Here is a 20,835-nt window from a genome sequence, read left to right as displayed (position 1 = left end):
ATAGCCTTGCTTTTTCAGTGATTTTTTGGACTTGCATTTTCCTGGTGTTTTTGGCTGTTTTTGCAGCATTCTATGCTATGGTGTGTATTGGGATGCTCTTGTATAATGTTTTAAGGTGTTTTCAGCTATTTTTTGGACATGTCACATTTTGACATTTTTGCCATACTATAGCCTTGCCTTTGTGGTCAGTTTTTCAACAAGCATTTTCATGGTGTTTTGTGCCATTTTTGCAGCATTCTATGCTATGGCGTGTATTGGCACACTATTTTATGTTGTTTTAAGTTCTTTTAAGCTGTTTTTGGGACATGTCACATTTTGACATTTTTGCCATACTATAGCCTTGCTTTTTCGGTGATTTTTTGGACATGCATTTTCATGGTGTTTTGTGCCATTTTTGCAGCATTCTATACTATGGCATGTCTTGGCACGCTCTTTTATACTGTTTTAAGGTGTTTTCAGCTGTTTTTGGGACATGTCACATTTTGACATTTTTGCCATACTATAGCCTTGCTTTTTCGGTCATTTTTTCAACATGCATTTTTATGGTCTTTTTGGCTGTTTTTGCAGCATTCTATGCTATGGCGTGTATTGGCACACTCTTTTATACTGTTTTAAGGTGTTTTCAGCTATTTTTGGGACATGTCACATTTTGACATTTTTGCCATACTATAGCCTTGCTTTTTCGGTCATTTTTTCAACAAACATTTTTATGGTCTTTTTGGCTTTTTCTGCAGCATTCTATGCTATGGCGTTTCTTGGCACGCTCTTTTATACTGTTTTAAGGTGTTTTCAGCTGTTTTGGGGACATGTCACATTTTGACATTTTTGCCATACTATAGCCTTGCTTTTTCAGTGATTTTTTGGACTTGCATTTTCCTGGTGTTTTTGGCTGTTTTTGCAGCATTCTATGCTATGGTGTGTATTGGGATGCTCTTGTATAATGTTTTAAGGTGTTTTCAGCTATTTTTTGGACATGTCACATTTTGACATTTTTGCCATACTATAGCCTTGCCTTTGTGGTCAGTTTTTCGACATGCATTTTCATGGTGTTTTGTGCCATTTTTGCAGCATTCTATGCTATGGCGTGTATTGGCACACTATTTTATGCTGTTTTAAGTTCTTTTAAGCTGTTTTTGGGACATGTCACATTTTGACATTTTGCCATACTATAGCCTTGCTTTTTCGGTGATTTTTGGACATGCATTTTCATGGTGTTTTGTGCCATTTTGCAGCATTCTATACTATGGCATGTCTTGGCAACTCTTTTATACTGTTTTAAGGTGTTTTCAGCTGTTTTTGGGACATGTCACATTTTGACATTTTGCCATACTATAGCCTTGCTTTTTGGTCATTTTTCAACATGCATTTTTATGGTCTTTTGTGGCTTTTCTGCAGCATTCTATGCTATGGCGTTTCTTGGCACGCTCTTTTATACTGTTTTAAGGTGTTTTCAGCTGTTTTGGGGACATGTCACATTTTGACATTTTTGCCATACTATAGCCTTGCTTTTTCGGTCATTTTTTCAACAAACATTTTTATGGTCTTTTGTGCCATTTTCTGCAGCATTCTATGCTATGGCGTTTCTTGGCACGCTCTTTTATACTGTTTTAAGGTGTTTTCAGCTGTTTTGGGGACATGTCACATTTTGACATTTTTGCCATACTATAGCCTTGACTTTTTGGTCAGTTTTTCAACATGCATTTTCCTGGTGTTTTGTGCCATTTTTGCAGCATTCTATGCTATGGCGTGCATTATACGCTCTTTTATACTGTTTTAAGGTGTTTTCAGCTATTTTTGGGACATGTCACATTTTGACATTTTTGCCATACTATAGCCTTGACTTTTTGGTCAGTTTTTCAACATGCATTTTCCTGGTGTTTTGTGCCATTTTTGCAGCATTCTATGCTATGGCGTGTATTGGCACACTATTTTATGCTGTTTTAAGTTCTTTTAAGCTGTTTTTGGGACATGTCACATTTTGACATTTTTGCCATACTATTGCCTTGACTTTTTGGTCAGTTTTCAACATGCATTTTCATGGTGTTTTTTGCCATTTTTGCAGCATTCTATGCTATGGCGTGCATTGGCACGCTCTTTTATACTGTTTTAAGGTGTTTTCAGCTATTTTTGGGACATGTCACATTTTGACATTTTTGCCATACTATAGCCTTGACTTTTTGGTCAGTTTTTCAACATGCATTTTCCTGGTGTTTTGTGCCATTTTTGCAGCATTCTATGCTATGGCGTGCATTGGCACGCTCTTTTATACTGTTTTAAGGTGTTTTCAGCTATTTTTGGGACATGTCACATTTTGACATTTTTGCCATACTATAGCCTTGACTTTTTGGTCAGTTTTTCAACATGCATTTTCCTGGTGTTTTGTGCCATTTTTGCAGCATTCTATGCTATGGCGTGTATTGGCACACTATTTTATGCTGTTTTAAGTTCTTTTAAGCTGTTTTTGGGACATGTCACATTTTTACATTTTTGCCATACTATAGCCTTGCTTTTTCGGTGATTTTTTGGACATGCATTTTCATGGTGTTTTGTGCCATTTTTGCAGCATTCTATGCTATGGCGTGTCTTGGCACGCTCTTTTATACTGTTTTAAGGTGTTTTCAGCTGTTTTTGGGGCATGTCCCATTTTGACATTTTTGCCATACTATAGCCTTGCTTTTTTGGTCATTTTTTCGACATGCATTTTTATGGTTTTTTTGGCTGTTCATGCAGCATTCTATGCTATAGCGTGTCTTGGCACACTCTTGTATACTGTCTTAAGGTGTGTTCAGCTATTTTTGGGACATGTCACATTTTGACATTTTTGCCATACTATAGCCTTGCTTTTTCGGTCATTTTTTCAACATGAATTTTTCTTTTGTTTTAGGCCTTTTTTACAGCATTCTATGCTATGGCGTGTCTTCGTGCGCTCTTGTATACCGTTTTAAGATGTTTTCAGCTATTTTTGGGACATTTCACATTTTGACATTTTTGCCATACTATAGCCTTGCTTTTTCAGTGATTTTTTGGACTTGCATTTTCCTGGTGTTTTTGGCTGTTTTTGCAGCATTCTATGCTATGGTGTGTATTGGGATGCTCTTGTATAATGTTTTAAGGTGTTTTCAGCTATTTTTTGGACATGTCACATTTTGACATTTTGCCATACTATAGCCTTGACTTTTTGGTCAGTTTTTCAACATGCATTTTCCTGGTGTTTTGTGCCATTTTTCAGCATTCTATGCTATGGCGTGTATTGGCACACTATTTTATGCTGTTTTAAGTTCTTTTAAGCTGTTTTTGGGACATGTCACATTTTTACATTTTTGCCATACTATAGCCTTGCTTTTTCGGTGATTTTTTGGACATGCATTTTCATGGTGTTTTGTGCCATTTTTGCAGCATTCTATGCTATGGCGTGTCTTGGCACGCTCTTTTATACTGTTTTAAGGTGTTTTCAGCTGTTTTTGGGGCATGTCCCATTTTGACATTTTTGCCATACTATAGCCTTGCTTTTTTGGTCATTTTTTCGACATGCATTTTTATGGTTTTTTTGGCTGTTCATGCAGCATTCTATACCATAGCGTGTCTTGGCACACTCTTTTATACTGTTTTAAGGTGTGTTCAGCTATTTTTGGGACATGTCACATTTTGACATTTTTGCCATACTATAGCCTTGCTTTTTCGGTCATTTTTTCAACATGAATTTTTCATGGTGTTTTAGGCCTTTTTTACAGCATTCTATGCTATGGCGTGTCTTCGTGCGCTCTTGTATACCATTTTAAGGTGTTTTCAGCTATTTTTGGGACATTTCACATTTTGACATTTTTGCCATACTATAGCCTTGCTTTTTCAGTGATTTTTTGGACTTGCATTTTCCTGGTGTTTTTGGCTGTTTTTGCAGCATTCTATGCTATGGTGTGTATTGGGATGCTCTTGTATAATGTTTTAAGGTGTTTTCAGCTATTTTTTGGACATGTCACATTTTGACATTTTTGCCATACTATAGCCTTGCCTTTGTGGTCAGTTTTTCAACAAGCATTTTCATGGTGTTTTGTGCCATTTTTGCAGCATTCTATGCTATGGCGTGTATTGGCACACTATTTTATGCTGTTTTAAGTTCTTTTAAGCTGTTTTTGGGACATGTCACATTTTGACATTTTTGCCATACTATAGCCTTGCTTTTTCGGTGATTTTTTGGACATGCATTTTCATGGTGTTTTGTGCCATTTTTGCAGCATTCTATACTATGGCATGTCTTGGCACGCTCTTTTATACTGTTTTAAGGTGTTTTCAGCTGTTTTTGGGACATGTCACATTTTGACATTTTTGCCATACTATAGCCTTGCTTTTTCGGTCATTTTTTCAACATGCATTTTTATGGTATTTTTGGCTGTTTTGCAGCATTCTATGCTATGGCGTGCATTGGCACGCTCTTTTATACTGTTTTAAGGTGTTTTCAGCTATTTTTGGGACATGTCACATTTTGACATTTTTGCCATACTATAGCCTTGCTTTTTCGGTCATTTTTTCAACAAACATTTTTATGGTCTTTTTGGCTTTTTCTGCAGCATTCTATGCTATGGCGTTTCTTGGCACGCTCTTTTATACTGTTTTAAGGTGTTTTCAGCTATTTTTGGGACATGTCACATTTTGACATTTTTGCCATACTATAGCCTTGACTTTTTGGTCAGTTTTTCAACATGCATTTTCATGGTGTTTTTTGCCATTTTTGCAGCATTCTATGCTATGGCGTGCATTGGCACGCTCTTTTATACTGTTTTAAGGTGTTTTCAGCTATTTTTGGGACATGTCACATTTTGACATTTTTGCCATACTATAGCCTTGACTTTTTGGTCAGTTTTTCAACATGCATTTTCCTGGTGTTTTGTGCCATTTTTCAGCATTCTATGCTATGGCGTGTATTGGCACACTATTTTATGCTGTTTTAAGTTCTTTTAAGCTGTTTTTGGGACATGTCACATTTTTACATTTTTGCCATACTATAGCCTTGCTTTTTCAGTGATTTTTTGGACATGCATTTTCATGGTGTTTTGTGCCATTTTTGCAGCATTCTATGCTATGGCGTGTCTTGGCACGCTCTTTTATACTGTTTTAAGGTGTTTTCAGCTGTTTTTGGGGCATGTCCCATTTTGACATTTTTGCCATACTATAGCCTTGCTTTTTTGGTCATTTTTTCGACATGCATTTTTATGGTTTTTTTGGCTGTTCATGCAGCATTCTATGCTATGGCGTGTCTTGGCACGCTCTTCTATACTGTTTTAAGGTGTTTTCAGCTATTCTTTGGACATGTCACATTTTGACATTTTTGCCATACTATAGCCTTGCTTTTTCGGTCATTTTTTCAACATGAATTTTTCTTTTGTTTTAGGCCTTTTTTACAGCATTCTATGCTATGGCGTGTATTGGGACGCTCTTGTCTACTGTTTTAAGGTGTTTTCAGCTATTTTTGGGGACATGTCACATTTTGACATTTTGCCATACTATAGCCTTTGACTTTTGGTCATTTTTCAACATGCATTTTCATGGTGTTTTGTGCCATTTTTGCAGCATTCTATGCTATGGCGTGTATTGGGACGCTCTTTTATACTGTTTTAAGGTGTTTTCAGCTGTTTTGGGGACATGTCCCATTTTGACATTTTTGCCATACTATAGCCTTGCTTTTTTGTTCATTTTTTCAACATGCATTTTTATGGTCTTTTTGGCTTTTTTTGCAGCATTCTATGCTATGGCATGTCTTGGCACGCCCTTTTTTACTGTTTTAAGGTGTTTTCAGCTATTTTTGGGACATTTCACATTTTGACATTTTTGCCATACTATAGCCTTGCTTTTTCAGTGATTTTTTGGACTTGCATTTTCCTGGTGTTTTGTGCTGTTTTGCAGCATTCTATGCTATGGTGTGTATTGGGATGCTCTTGTATACTGTTTTAAGGTGTTTTCAGCTATTTTTTGGACATGTCACATTTTGACATTTTGCCATACTATAGCCTTTGACTTTGTGGTCAGTTTTTCGACATGCATTTTCCTGGTGTTTTGTGCCATTTTTGCAGCATTCTATGCTATGGCGTGTATTGGCACACTATTTTATGCTGTTTTAAGTTCTTTTAAGCTGTTTTTGGGACATGTCACATTTTGACATTTTTGCCATACTATAGCCTTGCTTTTTCGGTGATTTTTTGGACATGCATTTTCATGGTGTTTTGTGCCATTTTTGCAGCATTCTATACTATGGCATGTCTTGGCACGCTCTTTTATACTGTTTTAAGGTGTTTTCAGCTGTTTTTGGGACATGTCACATTTTGACATTTTTGCCATACTATAGCCTTGCTTTTTCGGTCATTTTTTCAACATGCATTTTTATGGTCTTTTTGGCTGTTTTTGCAGCATTCTATGCTATGGCGTGTATTGGCACACTCTTTTATACTGTTTTAAGGTGTTTTCAGCTATTTTTGGGACATGTCACATTTTGACATTTTTGCCATACTATAGCCTTGCTTTTTCGGTCATTTTTTCAACAAACATTTTTATGGTCTTTTTGGCTTTTTCTGCAGCATTCTATGCTATGGCGTGTCTTGGCACGCTCTTTTATACTGTTTTAAGGTGTTTTCAGCTGTTTTGGGGACATGTCACATTTTGACATTTTTGCCATACTATATCCTTGACTTTTTGGTCAGTTTTTCAACATGCATTTTCATGGTGTTTTTTGCCATTTTTGCAGCATTCTATGCTATGGCGTGCATTGGCACGCTCTTTTATACTGTTTTAAGGTGTTTTCAGCTATTTTTGGGACATGTCACATTTTGACATTTTTGCCATACTATAGCCTTGACTTTTTGGTCAGTTTTTCAACATGCATTTTCCTGGTGTTTTGTGCCATTTTTCAGCATTCTATGCTATGGCGTGTATTGGCACACTATTTTATGCTGTTTTAAGTTCTTTTAAGCTGTTTTTGGGACATGTCACATTTTGACATTTTTGCCATACTATAGCCTTGCTTTTTCGGTGATTTTTTGGACATGCATTTTCATGGTGTTTTGTGCCATTTTTGCAGCATTCTATGCTATGGCGTGTCTTGGCACGCTCTTTTATACTGTTTTAAGGTGTTTTCAGCTGTTTTTGGGACATGTCACATTTTGACATTTTTGCCATACTATAGCCTTGCTTTTTCGGTCATTTTTTGGACATGCATTTTTATGGTCTTTTTGGCTTTTTTTGCAGCATTCTATGCTATGGCGTGTCTTGGCACGCTCTTCTATACTGTTTTAAGGTGTTTTCAGCTATTCTTTGGACATGTCACATTTTGACATTTTTGCCATACTATAGCCTTGCTTTTTCGGTGATTTTTTGGACATGCATTTTCCTGGTGTTTTTGGCTGTTTTTGCAGCATTCTATGCTATGGCGTGTATTGGCACGCTCTTGTCTACTGTTTTAAGGTGTTTTCAGCTATTTTTGGGACATGTCACATTTTGACATTTTTGCCATACTATTGCCTTGACTTTTTGGTCAGTTTTCAACATGCATTTTCATGGTGTTTTGTGCCATTTTTGCAGCATTCTATGCTATGGCGTGTATTTGCACGCTCTTGTCTACTGTTTTAAGGTGTTTTCAGCTGTTTTTGGGACATGTCACATTTTGACATTTTTGCCATACTATAGCCTTGACTTTTTGGTCAGTTTTTCAACATGCATTTTCATGGTGTTTTGTGCCATTTTTGCAGCATTCTATGCTATGGCGTGTATTGGGACGCTCTTTTATACTGTTTTAAGGTGTTTTCAGCTGTTTTGGGGACATGTCCCATTTTGACATTTTTGCCATACTATAGCCTTGCTTTTTCGGTGATTTTTTGGACATGCATTTTCATGGTGTTTTGTGCCATTTTTGCAGCATTCTATACTATGGCGTGTCTTGGCACGCTCTTTTATACTGTTTTAAGGTGTTTTCAGCTGTTTTGGGGACATGTCACATTTTGACATTTTTGCCATACTATATCCTTGACTTTTTGGTCAGTTTTTCAACATGCATTTTCATGGTGTTTTTTGCCATTTTTGCAGCATTCTATGCTATGGCGTGCATTGGCACGCTCTTTTATACTGTTTTAAGGTGTTTTCAGCTATTTTTGGGACATGTCACATTTTGACATTTTTGCCATACTATAGCCTTGCTTTTTCGGTCATTTTTTCAACATGCATTTTCATGGTGTTTTGTGCCATTTTTGCAGCATTCTATGCTATGGCGTGTATTGGCACTCTCTTGTATACTGTTTTAAGGTGTTTTCAGCTGTTTTTGGGACATGTCCCATTTTGACATTTTTGCCATACTATAGCCTTGCTTTTTCGGTGATTTTTTGGACATGCATTTTCATGGTGTTTTGTGCCATTTTTGCAGCATTCTATACTATGGCGTGTCTTGGCACGCTCTTTTATACTGTTTTAAGGTGTTTTCAGCTGTTTTGGGGACATGTCACATTTTGACATTTTTGCCATACTATAGCCTTGACTTTTTGGTCAGTTTTTCAACATGCATTTTCATGGTGTTTTTTGCCATTTTTGCAGCATTCTATGCTATGGCGTGCATTGGCACGCTCTTTTATACTGTTTTAAGGTGTTTTCAGCTATTTTTGGGACATGTCACATTTTGACATTTTTGCCATACTATAGCCTTGCTTTTTCAGTGATTTTTTGGACTTGCATTTTCCTGGTGTTTTTGGCTATTTTTGCAGCATTCTATGCTATGGCGTGTATTGGGATGCTCTTGTATAATGTTTTAAGGTGTTTTCAGCTATTTTTTGGACATGTCACATTTTGACATTTTTGCCATACTATTGCCTTGACTTTTTGGTCAGTTTTCAACATGCATTTTCATGGTGTTTTTTGCCATTTTTGCAGCATTCTATGCTATGGCGTGCATTGGCACGCTCTTTTATACTGTTTTAAGGTGTTTTCAGCTATTTTTGGGACATGTCACATTTTGACATTTTTGCCATACTATAGCCTTGACTTTTTGGTCAGTTTTTCAACATGCATTTTCCTGGTGTTTTGTGCCATTTTTGCAGCATTCTATGCTATGGCGTGTATTGGCACGCTCTTTTATACTGTTTTAAGGTGTTTTCAGCTGTTTTTGGGACATGTCACATTTTGACATTTTTGCCATACTATAGCCTTGCTTTTTCGGTCATTTTTTGGACATGCATTTTTATGGTCTTTTTGGCTTTTTTTGCAGCATTCTATGCTATGGCGTGTATTGGGACGCTCTTTTATACTGTTTTAAGGTGTTTTCAGCTGTTTTGGGGACATGTCACATTTTGACATTTTTGCCATACTATAGCCTTGACTTTTTGGTCAGTTTTTCAACATGCATTTTCATGGTGTTTTTTGCCATTTTTGCAGCATTCTATGCTATGGCGTGCATTGGCACGCTCTTTTATACTGTTTTAAGGTGTTTTCAGCTATTTTTGGGACATGTCACATTTTGACATTTTTGCCATACTATAGCCTTGCTTTTTCAGTGCTTTTTTGGACTTGCATTTTCCTGGTGTTTTTGGCTATTTTTGCAGCATTCTATGCTATGGCGTGTATTGGGATGCTCTTGTATAATGTTTTAAGGTGTTTTCAGCTATTTTTTGGACATGTCACATTTTGACATTTTTGCCATACTATTGCCTTGACTTTTTGGTCAGTTTTCAACATGCATTTTCATGGTGTTTTGTGCCATTTTTGCAGCATTCTATGCTATGGCGTGTATTGGCACACTATTTTATGCTGTTTTAAGTTCTTTTAAGCTGTTTTTGGGACATGTCACATTTTGACATTTTTGCCATACTATAGCCTTGCTTTTTCGGTGATTTTTTGGACATGCATTTTCATGGTGTTTTGTGCCATTTTTGCAGCATTCTATACTATGGCATGTCTTGGCAAGCTCTTTTATACTGTTTTAAGGTGTTTTCAGCTATTTTTGGGACATGTCACATTTTGACATTTTTGCCATACTATAGCCTTGTTTTTTCGGTCATTTTTTCAACATGCATTTTTATGGTCTTTTTGGCTGTTTTTGCAGCATTCTATGCTATGGCGTGTATTGGCACGCTCTTTTATACTGTTTTAAGGTGTTTTCAGCTGTTTTTGGGACATGTCACATTTTGACATTTTTGCCATACTATAGCCTTGACTTTTTGGTCAGTTTTTCAACATGCATTTTCCTGGTGTTTTGTGCCATTTTTGCAGCATTCTATGCTATGGCGTGTATTGGCACACTATTTTATGCTGTTTTAAGTTCTTTTAAGCTGTTTTTGGGACATGTCACATTTTGACATTTTTGCCATACTATAGCCTTGCTTTTTCGGTGATTTTTTGGACATGCATTTTCATGGTGTTTTGTGCCATTTTTGCAGCATTCTATGCTATGGCGTGTCTTGGCACGCTCTTTTATACTGTTTTAAGGTGTTTTCAGCTGTTTTTGGGACATGTCCCATTTTGACATTTTTGCCATACTATAGCCTTGCTTTTTTGGTCATTTTTTCGACATGCATTTTTATGGTTTTTTTGGCTGTTCATGCAGCATTCTATGCTATAGCGTGTCTTGGCACACTCTTGTATACTGTCTTAAGGTGTTTTCAGCTATTTTGGGGACATGTCACATTTTGACATTTTTGCCATACTATAGCCTTGCTCTTTCGGTCATTTTTTCAACATGCATTTTTATGGTCTTTTTGGCTTTTTTTGCAGCATTCTATGCTATGGTGTGTATTGGCACGCTCTTTTATACTGTTTTAAGGTGGTTTCAGCTATTTTTGGGACATGTCACATTTTGACATTTTTGCCATACTATAGCCTTGACTTTTTGGTCAGTTTTTCAACATGCATTTTCATGGTGTTTTGTGCCATTTTTGCAGCATTCTATGCTATGGCGTGTATTGGCACGCTCTTTTATACTGTTTTAAGGTGTTTTCAGCTGTTTTTGGGACATGTCACATTTTGACATTTTTGCCATACTATAGCCTTGCTTTTTCGGTGATTTTTTGGACATGCATTTTCATGGTGTTTTGTGCCATTTTTGCAGCATTCTATGCTATGGCGTGTCTTGGCACGCTCTTTTATACTGTTTTAAGGTGTTTTCAGCTGTTTTTGGGACATGTCCCATTTTGACATTTTTGCCATACTATAGCCTTGCTTTTTTGGTCATTTTTTCGACATGCATTTTTATGGTTTTTTTGGCTGTTCATGCAGCATTCTATGCTATGGCGTGTCTTGGCACGCTCTTCTATACTGTTTTAAGGTGTTTTCAGCTATTCTTTGGACATGTCACATTTTGACATTTTTGCCATACTATAGCCTTGCTTTTTCGGTGATTTTTCAACATGCATTTTCTTTTGTTTTAGGCCTTTTTGCAGCATTCTATGCTATGGCGTGTATTGGCACGCTCTTGTCTACTGTTTTAAGGTGTTTTCAGCTATTTTTGGGACATGTCACATTTTGACATTTTTGCCATACTATTGCCTTGACTTTTTGGTCAGTTTTTCAACATGCATTTTCATGGTGTTTTGTGCCATTTTTGCAGCATTCTATGCTATGGCGTGTATTGGGACGCTCTTTTATACTGTTTTAAGGTGTTTTCAGCTGTTTTGGGGACATGTCCCATTTTGACATTTTTGCCATACTATAGCCTTGCTTTTTTGTTCATTTTTTCAACATACATTTTTATGGTCTTTTTGGCTTTTTCTGCAGCACTCTATGCTATGGCGTGTCTTGGCACGCTCTTTTATACTGTTTTAAGGTGTTTTCAGCTATTTTTGGGACATGTCACATTTTGACATTTTTGCCATACTATATCCTTGACTTTTTGGTCAGTTTTTCAACATGCATTTTCATGGTGTTTTTTGCCATTTTTGCAGCATTCTATGCTATGGCGTGCATTGGCACGCTCTTTTATACTGTTTTAAGGTGTTTTCAGCTATTTTTGGGACATGTCACATTTTGACATTTTTGCCATACTATATCCTTGACTTTTTGGTCAGTTTTTCAACATGCATTTTCATGGTGTTTTTTGCCATTTTTGCAGCATTCTATGCTATGGCGTGCATTGGCACGCTCTTTTATACTGTTTTAAGGTGTTTTCAGCTATTTTTGGGACATGTCACATTTTGACATTTTTGCCATACTATATCCTTGACTTTTTGGTCAGTTTTTCAACATGCATTTTCATGGTGTTTTGTGCCATTTTTGCAGCATTCTATGCTATGGCGTGCATTGGCACGCTCTTTTATACTGTTTTAAGGTGTTTTCAGCTATTTTTGGGACATGTCACATTTTGACATTTTTGCCATACTATAGCCTTGACTTTTTGGTCAGTTTTTCAACATGCATTTTCATGGTGTTTTGTGCCATTTTTGCAGCATTCTATGCTATGGCGTGCATTGGCACGCTCTTTTATACTGTTTTAAGGTGTTTTCAGCTATTTTTGGGACATGTCACATTTTGACATTTTTGCCATACTATAGCCTTGCTTTTTCAGTGCTTTTTTGGACTTGCATTTTCCTGGTGTTTTTGGCTATTTTTGCAGCATTCTATGCTATGGCGTGTATTGGGATGCTCTTGTATAATGTTTTAAGGTGTTTTCAGCTATTTTTTGGACATGTCACATTTTGACATTTTTGCCATACTATTGCCTTGACTTTTTGGTCAGTTTTCAACATGCATTTTCATGGTGTTTTGTGCCATTTTTGCAGCATTCTATGCTATGGCGTGTATTGGCACACTATTTTATGCTGTTTTAAGTTCTTTTAAGCTGTTTTTGGGACATGTCACATTTTGACATTTTTGCCATACTATAGCCTTGTTTTTTCGGTCATTTTTTCAACATGCATTTTTATGGTCTTTTTGGCTGTTTTTGCAGCATTCTATGCTATGGCGTGTATTGGCACACTCTTTTATACTGTTTTAAGGTGTTTTCAGCTATTTTTGGGACATGTCACATTTTGACATTTTTGCCATACTATAGCCTTGACTTTTTGGTCAGTTTTTCAACATGCATTTTCCTGGTGTTTTGTGCCATTTTTGCAGCATTCTATGCTATGGCGTGTATTGGCACACTATTTTATGCTGTTTTAAGTTCTTTTAAGCTGTTTTTGGGACATGTCACATTTTTACATTTTTGCCATACTATAGCCTTGCTTTTTCGGTGATTTTTTGGACATGCATTTTCATGGTGTTTTGTGCCATTTTTGCAGCATTCTATGCTATGGCGTGTCTTGGCACGCTCTTTTATACTGTTTTAAGGTGTTTTCAGCTGTTTTTGGGACATGTCCCATTTTGACATTTTTGCCATACTATAGCCTTGCTTTTTTGGTCATTTTTTCGACATGCATTTTATGGTTTTTTGGCTGTTCATGCAGCATTCTATGCTATAAGCGTGTTTTGGCACACTCTTGTATACTGTCTTAAGGTGTGTTCAGCTATTTTTGGGACATGTCACATTTTGACATTTTTGCCATACTATAGCCTTGCTTTTTCGGTCATTTTTTCAACATGAATTTTTCTTTTGTTTTAGGCCTTTTTTACAGCATTCTATGCTATGGCGTGTATTGGGACGCTCTTGTCTACTGTTTTAAGGTGTTTTCAGCTATTTTTGGGGACATGTCACATTTTGACATTTTTGCCATACTATAGCCTTGACTTTTTGGTCAGTTTTTCAACATGCATTTTCATGGTGTTTTGTGCCATTTTTGCAGCATTCTATGCTATGGCGTGTATTGGGACGCTCTTTTATACTGTTTTAAGGTGTTTTCAGCTGTTTTGGGGACATGTCCCATTTTGACATTTTTGCCATACTATAGCCTTGCTTTTTTGTTCATTTTTTCGACATGCATTTTTATGGTTTTTTTGGCTGTTCATGCAGCATTCTATGCTATAGCGTGTCTTGGCACACTCTTGTATACTGTTTTAAGGTGTTTTCAGCTATTTTTGGGACATGTCACATTTTGACATTTTTGCCATACTATAGCCTTGCTTTTTCGGTCATTTTTTCAACATGAATTTTTCTTTTGTTTTAGGCCTTTTTTACAGCATTCTATGCTATGGCGTGTATTGGCACGCTCTTTTATACTGTTTTAAGGTGTTTTCAGCTATTTTTGGGACATGTCACATTTTGACATTTTTGCCATACTATATCCTTGACTTTTTGGTCAGTTTTTCAACATGCATTTTCATGGTGTTTTTTGCCATTTTCGCAGCATTCTATGCTATGGCGTGCATTGGCACGCTCTTTTATGCTGTTTTAAGTTCTTTTAAGCTGTTTTTGGGACATGTCACATTTTTACATTTTTGCCATACTATAGCCTTGCTTTTTCGGTGATTTTTTGGACATGCATTTTCATGGTGTTTTGTGCCATTTTTGCAGCATTCTATGCTATGGCGTGTCTTGGCACGCTCTTTTATACTGTTTTAAGGTGTTTTCAGCTATTTTTGGGACATGTCACATTTTGACATTTTTGCCATACTATAGCCTTGCTTTTTCGGTCATTTTTTCAACATGAATTTTTCTTTTGTTTTAGGCCTTTTTTACAGCATTCTATGCTATGGCGTGTATTTGCATGCTCTTGTCTACTGTTTTAAGGTGTTTTCAGCTGTTTTGGGGACATGTCACATTTTGACATTTTTGCCATACTATAGCCTTGACTTTTTGGTCAGTTTTTCAACATGCATTTTCATGGTGTTTTTTGCCATTTTTGCAGCATTCTATGCTATGGCGTGTATTGGCACGCTCTTTTATACTGTTTTAAGGTGTTTTCAGCTGTTTTGGGGACATGTCACATTTTGACATTTTTGCCATACTATAGCCTTGCTTTTTCGGTCATTTTTTCAACATGAATTTTTCTTTTGTTTTAGGCCTTTTTTACAGCATTCTATGCTATGGCGTGTATTGGGACGCTCTTTTATACTGTTTTAAGGTGTTTTCAGCTGTTTTGGGGACATGTCCCATTTTGACATTTTTGCCATACTATAGCCTTGCTTTTTTGTTCATTTTTTCAACATACATTTTTATGGTCTTTTTGGCTTTTTCTGCAGCATTCTATGCTATGGCGTGTCTTGGCACGCTCTTTTATACTGTTTTAAGATGTTTTCAGCTATTTTTGGGACATGTCACATTTTGACATTTTTGCCATACTATATCCTTGACTTTTTGGTCAGTTTTTCAACATGCATTTTCATGGTGTTTTTTGCCATTTTTGCAGCATTCTATGCTATGGCGTGCATTGGCACGCTCTTTTATACTGTTTTAAGGTGTTTTCAGCTATTTTTGGGACATGTCACATTTTGACATTTTTGCCATACTATAGCCTTGCTTTTTCAGTGATTTTTTGGACTTGCATTTTCCTGGTGTTTTTGGCTGTTTTTGCAGCATTCTATGCTATGGCGTGTATTTGCACGCTCTTGTCTACTGTTTTAAGGTGTTTTCAGCTGTTTTTGGGACATGTCACATTTTGACATTTTTGCCATACTATAGCCTTGCTTTTTCGGTGATTTTTTGGACATGCATTTTCATGGTGTTTTGTGCCATTTTTGCAGCATTCTATACTATGGCATGTCTTGGCACGCTCTTTTATACTGTTTTAAGGTGTTTTCAGCTGTTTTTGGGACATGTCACATTTTGACATTTTTGCCATACTATAGCCTTGTTTTTTCGGTCATTTTTTCAACATGCATTTTTATGGTCTTTTTGGCTGTTTTTGCAGCATTCTATGCTATGGCGTGTATTGGCACGCTCTTTTATACTGTTTTAAGGTGTTTTCAGCTGTTTTGGGGACATGTCACATTTTGACATTTTTGCCATACTATAGCCTTGCTTTTTCGGTGATTTTTTGGACATGCATTTTCATGGTGTTTTTGGCTGTTTTTGCAGCATTCTATGCTATGGCGTGTATTGGGACGCTCTTGTATACTGTTTTAAGGTGTTTTCAGCTATTTCTGGGACATGTCACTTTTTGACATTTTTGCCATACTATAGCCTTGCTTTTTCATTCATTTTTTCAACATGCATTTTTATGGTCTTTTTGGCTGTTTTTGCAGCATTCTATGCTATGCCGTGTCTTGGCACGCTCTTGTCTACTGTTTTAAGGTGTTTTCAGCTATTTTTGGGACATGTCACATTTTGACATTTTTGCCATACTATAGCCTTGCTTTTTCGGTCATTTTTTCAACATACATATTTCTTTCGTTTTAGGCCGTTTTTGCAGCATTCTATGCTATGACGTGTGTTGGCAAACTCTTTTATACTGTTTTGAGGTGTTTTCAGCTATTTTTTGGACATGTCACATTTTGACATTTTTGCCATACTATAGCCTTGACTTTTTGGTCAGTTTTTCAACATGCATTTTCATGGTGTTTTTTGCCATTTTTGCAGCATTCTATGCTATGGCGTGTATTGGTACACTCTTTTATACTGTTTTAGGGTGTTTTCAGCTGTTTTTGGGACATGTCACATTTTTACATTTTTGCCATACTATAGCCTTGCTTTTTCGGTCATTTTTTCAACATGCATTTTCATGGTCTTTTTGGCTGTTTTGCAGCATTCTATGCTATGGTGTGTATTGGGACGCTCTTGTATACTGTTTTAAGGTGTTTTCAGCTGTTTTTGGGACATGTCACATTTTGACATTTTTGCCATACTATAGCCTTGCTTTTTCATTCATTTTTTCAACATGCATTTTTATGGTCTTTTTGGCTGTTTTTGCAGCATTCTATGCTATGCCGTGTCTTGGCAAGCTCTTGTCTACTGTTTTAAGGTGTTTTCAGCTATTTTTGGGACATGTCACATTTTGACATTTTTGCCATACTATAGCCTTGCTTTTTCGGTCATTTTTTCAATATGCATTTTCATGATGTTTTTTGCCATTTTTGCAGCATTCTATGCTATGGCGTGTATTGGTACACTCTTTTATACTGTTTTAAGGTGTTTTCAGCTGTTTTGGGGACATGTCACATTTTGACATTTTTGCCATACTATAGCCTTGCTTTTTCGGTCATTTTTTGGGCATGCATTTTCATGGTCTTTTTGGCTTTTTTTGCAGCATTCTATGCTATGGCGTGTATTGGGATGCTCTTGTATACTGTTTTAAGGTGTTTTCAGCTATTTCTGGGACATGTCACATTTTGACATTTTTGCCATACTATAGCCTTGCTTTTGTGGTCAGTTTTTCAACATGCATTTTCATGGTGTTTTGTGCCTTTTTTGCAGCATTCTATCCTATAGCGTTTCTTGGCACACTCTTTTATACTGTTTTGAGGTGTTTTCAGCTGTTTTTGGGACATGTCACATTTTGACATTTTTGCCATACTATAGCCTTGACTTTTTGGTCAGTTTTTCAACATGCATTTTCATGGTGTTTTGTGCCATTTTTGCAGCATTCTATGCTATGGCGTGTATTGGCACGCTCTTTTATACTGTTTTAAGGTGTTTTCAGCTGTTTTGGGGACATGTCACATTTTGACATTTTTGCCATACTATAGCCTTGCTTTTTCGGTCATTTTTTGGACATGCATTTTCATGGTGTTTTTTGCCATTTTTGCAGCATTCTATGCTATGGCGTGTATTGGCACGCTCTTGTGTACTGTTTTAAGGTGTTTTCAGCTATTTTTGGGACATGTCACATTTTGACATTTTTGCCATACTATAGCCTTGCTTTTTCGGTGATTTTTTGGACATGCATTTTCATGGTGTTTTTGGCTGTTTTTGCAGCATTCTATGCTATGGCGTGTATTGGGACGCTCTTGTATACTATTTTAAGGTGTTTTCAGCTATTTTTGGGACATGTCACATTTTGACATTTTTGCCATACTATAGCCTTGCCTTTTTGGTCAGTTTTTCAACATGCATTTTCATGGTGTTTTGTGCCATTTTTGCAGCATTCTATGCTATGGCGTGTATTGGTACACTCTTTTATACTGTTTTAAGGTGTTTTCAGCTGTTTTTGGGACATGTCACATTTTTACATTTTTGCCATACTATAGCCTTGCTTTTTCGGTCATTTTTTCAACATGCATTTTTATGGTCTTTTTGGCTTTTTTGCAGCATTCCATGCTATGGCGTGTCTTGGCACGCTCTTTTATACTGTTTTAAGGTGTTTTCAGCTATTTTTTGGACATGTCACATTTTGACATTTTTGCCATACTATAGCCTTGCTTTTTCGGTCATTTTTTCAATATGCATTTTCATGATGTTTTTTGCCATTTTTGCAGCATTCTATGCTATGGCGTGTATTGGCACGCTCTTGTGTACTGTTTTAAGGTGTTTTCAGCTGTTTTTGGGACATGTCACATTTTGACATTTTTGCCATACTATAGCCTTGCCTTTGTGGTCAGTTTTTCAACATGCATTTTCATGGTGTTTTGTGCCTTTTTTGCAGCATTCTATCCTATAGCGTTTCTTGGCACACTCTTTTATACTGTTTTGAGGTGTTTTCAGCTGTTTTTGGGACATGTCACATTTTGACATTTTTGCCATACTATAGCCTTGACTTTTTGGTCAGTTTTTCAACATGCATTTACATGGTGTTTTGTGCCATTTTTGCAGCATTCTATGCTATGGCGTGTATTGGCACGCTCTTTTATACTGTTTTAAGGTGTTTTCAGCTGTTTTGGGGACATGTCACATTTTGACATTTTTGCCATACTATAGCCTTGCTTTTTCGGTCATTTTTTGGACATGCATTTTCATGGTGTTTTTTGCCATTTTTGCAGCATTCTATGCTATGGCGTGTATTGGCACGCTCTTGTGTACTGTTTTAAGGTGTTTTCAGCTATTTTTGGGACATGTCACATTTTGACATTTTTGCCATACTATAGCCTTGCTTTTTCGGTCATTTTTTGGACATGCATTTTCCTGGTGTTTTTGGCTGTTGTTGCAGCATTCTATGCTATGGCGTGTATTGGGACGCTCTTGTATACTATTTTAAGGTGTTTTCAGCTATTTTTGGGACATGTCACATTTTGACATTTTTGCCATACTATAGCCTTGCCTTTTTGGTCAGTTTTTCAACATGCATTTTCATGGTGTTTTGTGCCATTTTTGCAGCATTCTATGCTATGGCGTGTATTGGTACACTCTTTTATACTGTTTTAAGGTGTTTTCAGCTGTTTTGGGGACATGTCACATTTTGACATTTTTGCCATACTATAGCCTTGCTTTTTCGGTCATTTTTTGGGCATGCATTTTCATGGTCTTTTTGGCTTTTTTTGCAGCATTCTATGCTATGGCGTGTATTGGGATGCTCTTGTATACTGTTTTAAGGTGTTTTCAGCTATTTCTGGGACATGTCACATTTTGACATTTTTGCCATACTATAGCCTTGCTTTTTCGGTCATTTTTTCAACATGCATTTTCATGGTCTTTTTGGCTTTTTTTGCAGCATTCTATGCTATGGTGTGTCTTGGCACGCTCTTTTATCCTGTTTGATGGTGTTTTCAGCTATTTTTGGGACATGTCCCATTTTGACATTTTTGCCATACTATAGCCTTGCTTTTTCGGCCATTTTTTCAACATGCATTTTTCGGTTGTTTTAGGCCTTTTTTACAGCATTCTATGCTATGGCGTGTATTGGCACGCTCTTGTGTACTGTTTTAAGGTGTTTTCAGCTATTTTTGGGACATGTCACATTTTGACATTTTTGCCATACTATAGCCTTGACTTTTTGGTCAGTTTTCAACATGCATTTTCATGGTGTTTTGTGCCATTTTTGCAGCATTCTATGCTATGGCGTGTATTGGCACGCTCTTTTATACTGTTTTAAGGTGTTTTCAGCTGTTTTGGGGACATGTCACATTTTGACATTTTTGCCATACTATAGCCTTGCTTTTTCGGTCATTTTTTGGACATGCATTTTCATGGTGTTTTTTGCCATTTTTGCAGCATTCTATGCTATGGCGTGTATTGGCACGCTCTTGTGTACTGTTTTAAGGTGTTTTCAGCTATTTTTGGGACATGTCACATTTTGACATTTTTGCCATACTATAGCCTTGCTTTTTCGGTCATTTTTTGGACATGCATTTTCCTGGTGTTTTTGGCTGTTGTTGCAGCATTCTATGCTATGGCGTGTATTGGCACACTCTTGTATACTGTTTTAAGTTGTTTTCACCTATTTTTGGGACATGTCCCATTTTGACATTTTTGCCATACTATAGCCTTGCTTTTTCATTCATTTTTTCAACATGCATTTTTATGGTCTTTTTCGCTGTTTTTGCAGCATTCTATGCTATGCTGTGTCTTGGCACGCTCTTTTATGCTGTTTGAAGGTGTTTCCAGCTGTTTTTGGGACATGTCACATTTTGACATTTTTGCCATACTATAGCCTTGATTTTTCGGTCATTTTTTCAACATCCATTTTATGGTGTTTTTGTTCATTTTTTGCAGCATTCTATGCTATTGAGTGTATTGGGATGCTCTTGTATACTGTTTTGTTTTCAGCTGTTTTTGGGACATGTCACATTTTGACATTTTTGCCATAGTATGGCGTTTTTGGCTGTTTTTGCAGCATTGTATGCTATGGCGTGTCTTGGCACGCTCTGGTATACTGTTTTAAGGTGTTTTCAGCTATTTTTGGAATGTATGGATTGTATGAAATGTACACAAAATGTGTACATTTCATACAATAATAAGAGTTAGAGTTATAATAAGCTTTAGTGTTTAAAAATATATTGAGTTTATAAGGTATATTTTAAAACTAAATTATATTACTACACTATAGCTGTCTGAAGGGCAATAACTAAAACAAACAAACAAACACACAAACAAACAAACAAACAAACAAACAAAAACTTTAGGGTAGGGCA

Source organism: Plectropomus leopardus, chromosome 9, assembly GCF_026936395.1.
Source record: "Plectropomus leopardus strain MGB_pleo_1.0 chromosome 9, ASM2693639v1, whole genome shotgun sequence".
Lineage (NCBI taxonomy): Eukaryota > Metazoa > Chordata > Actinopteri > Perciformes > Serranidae > Plectropomus > Plectropomus leopardus.
This window is presented reverse-complemented; position numbering follows the sequence as displayed.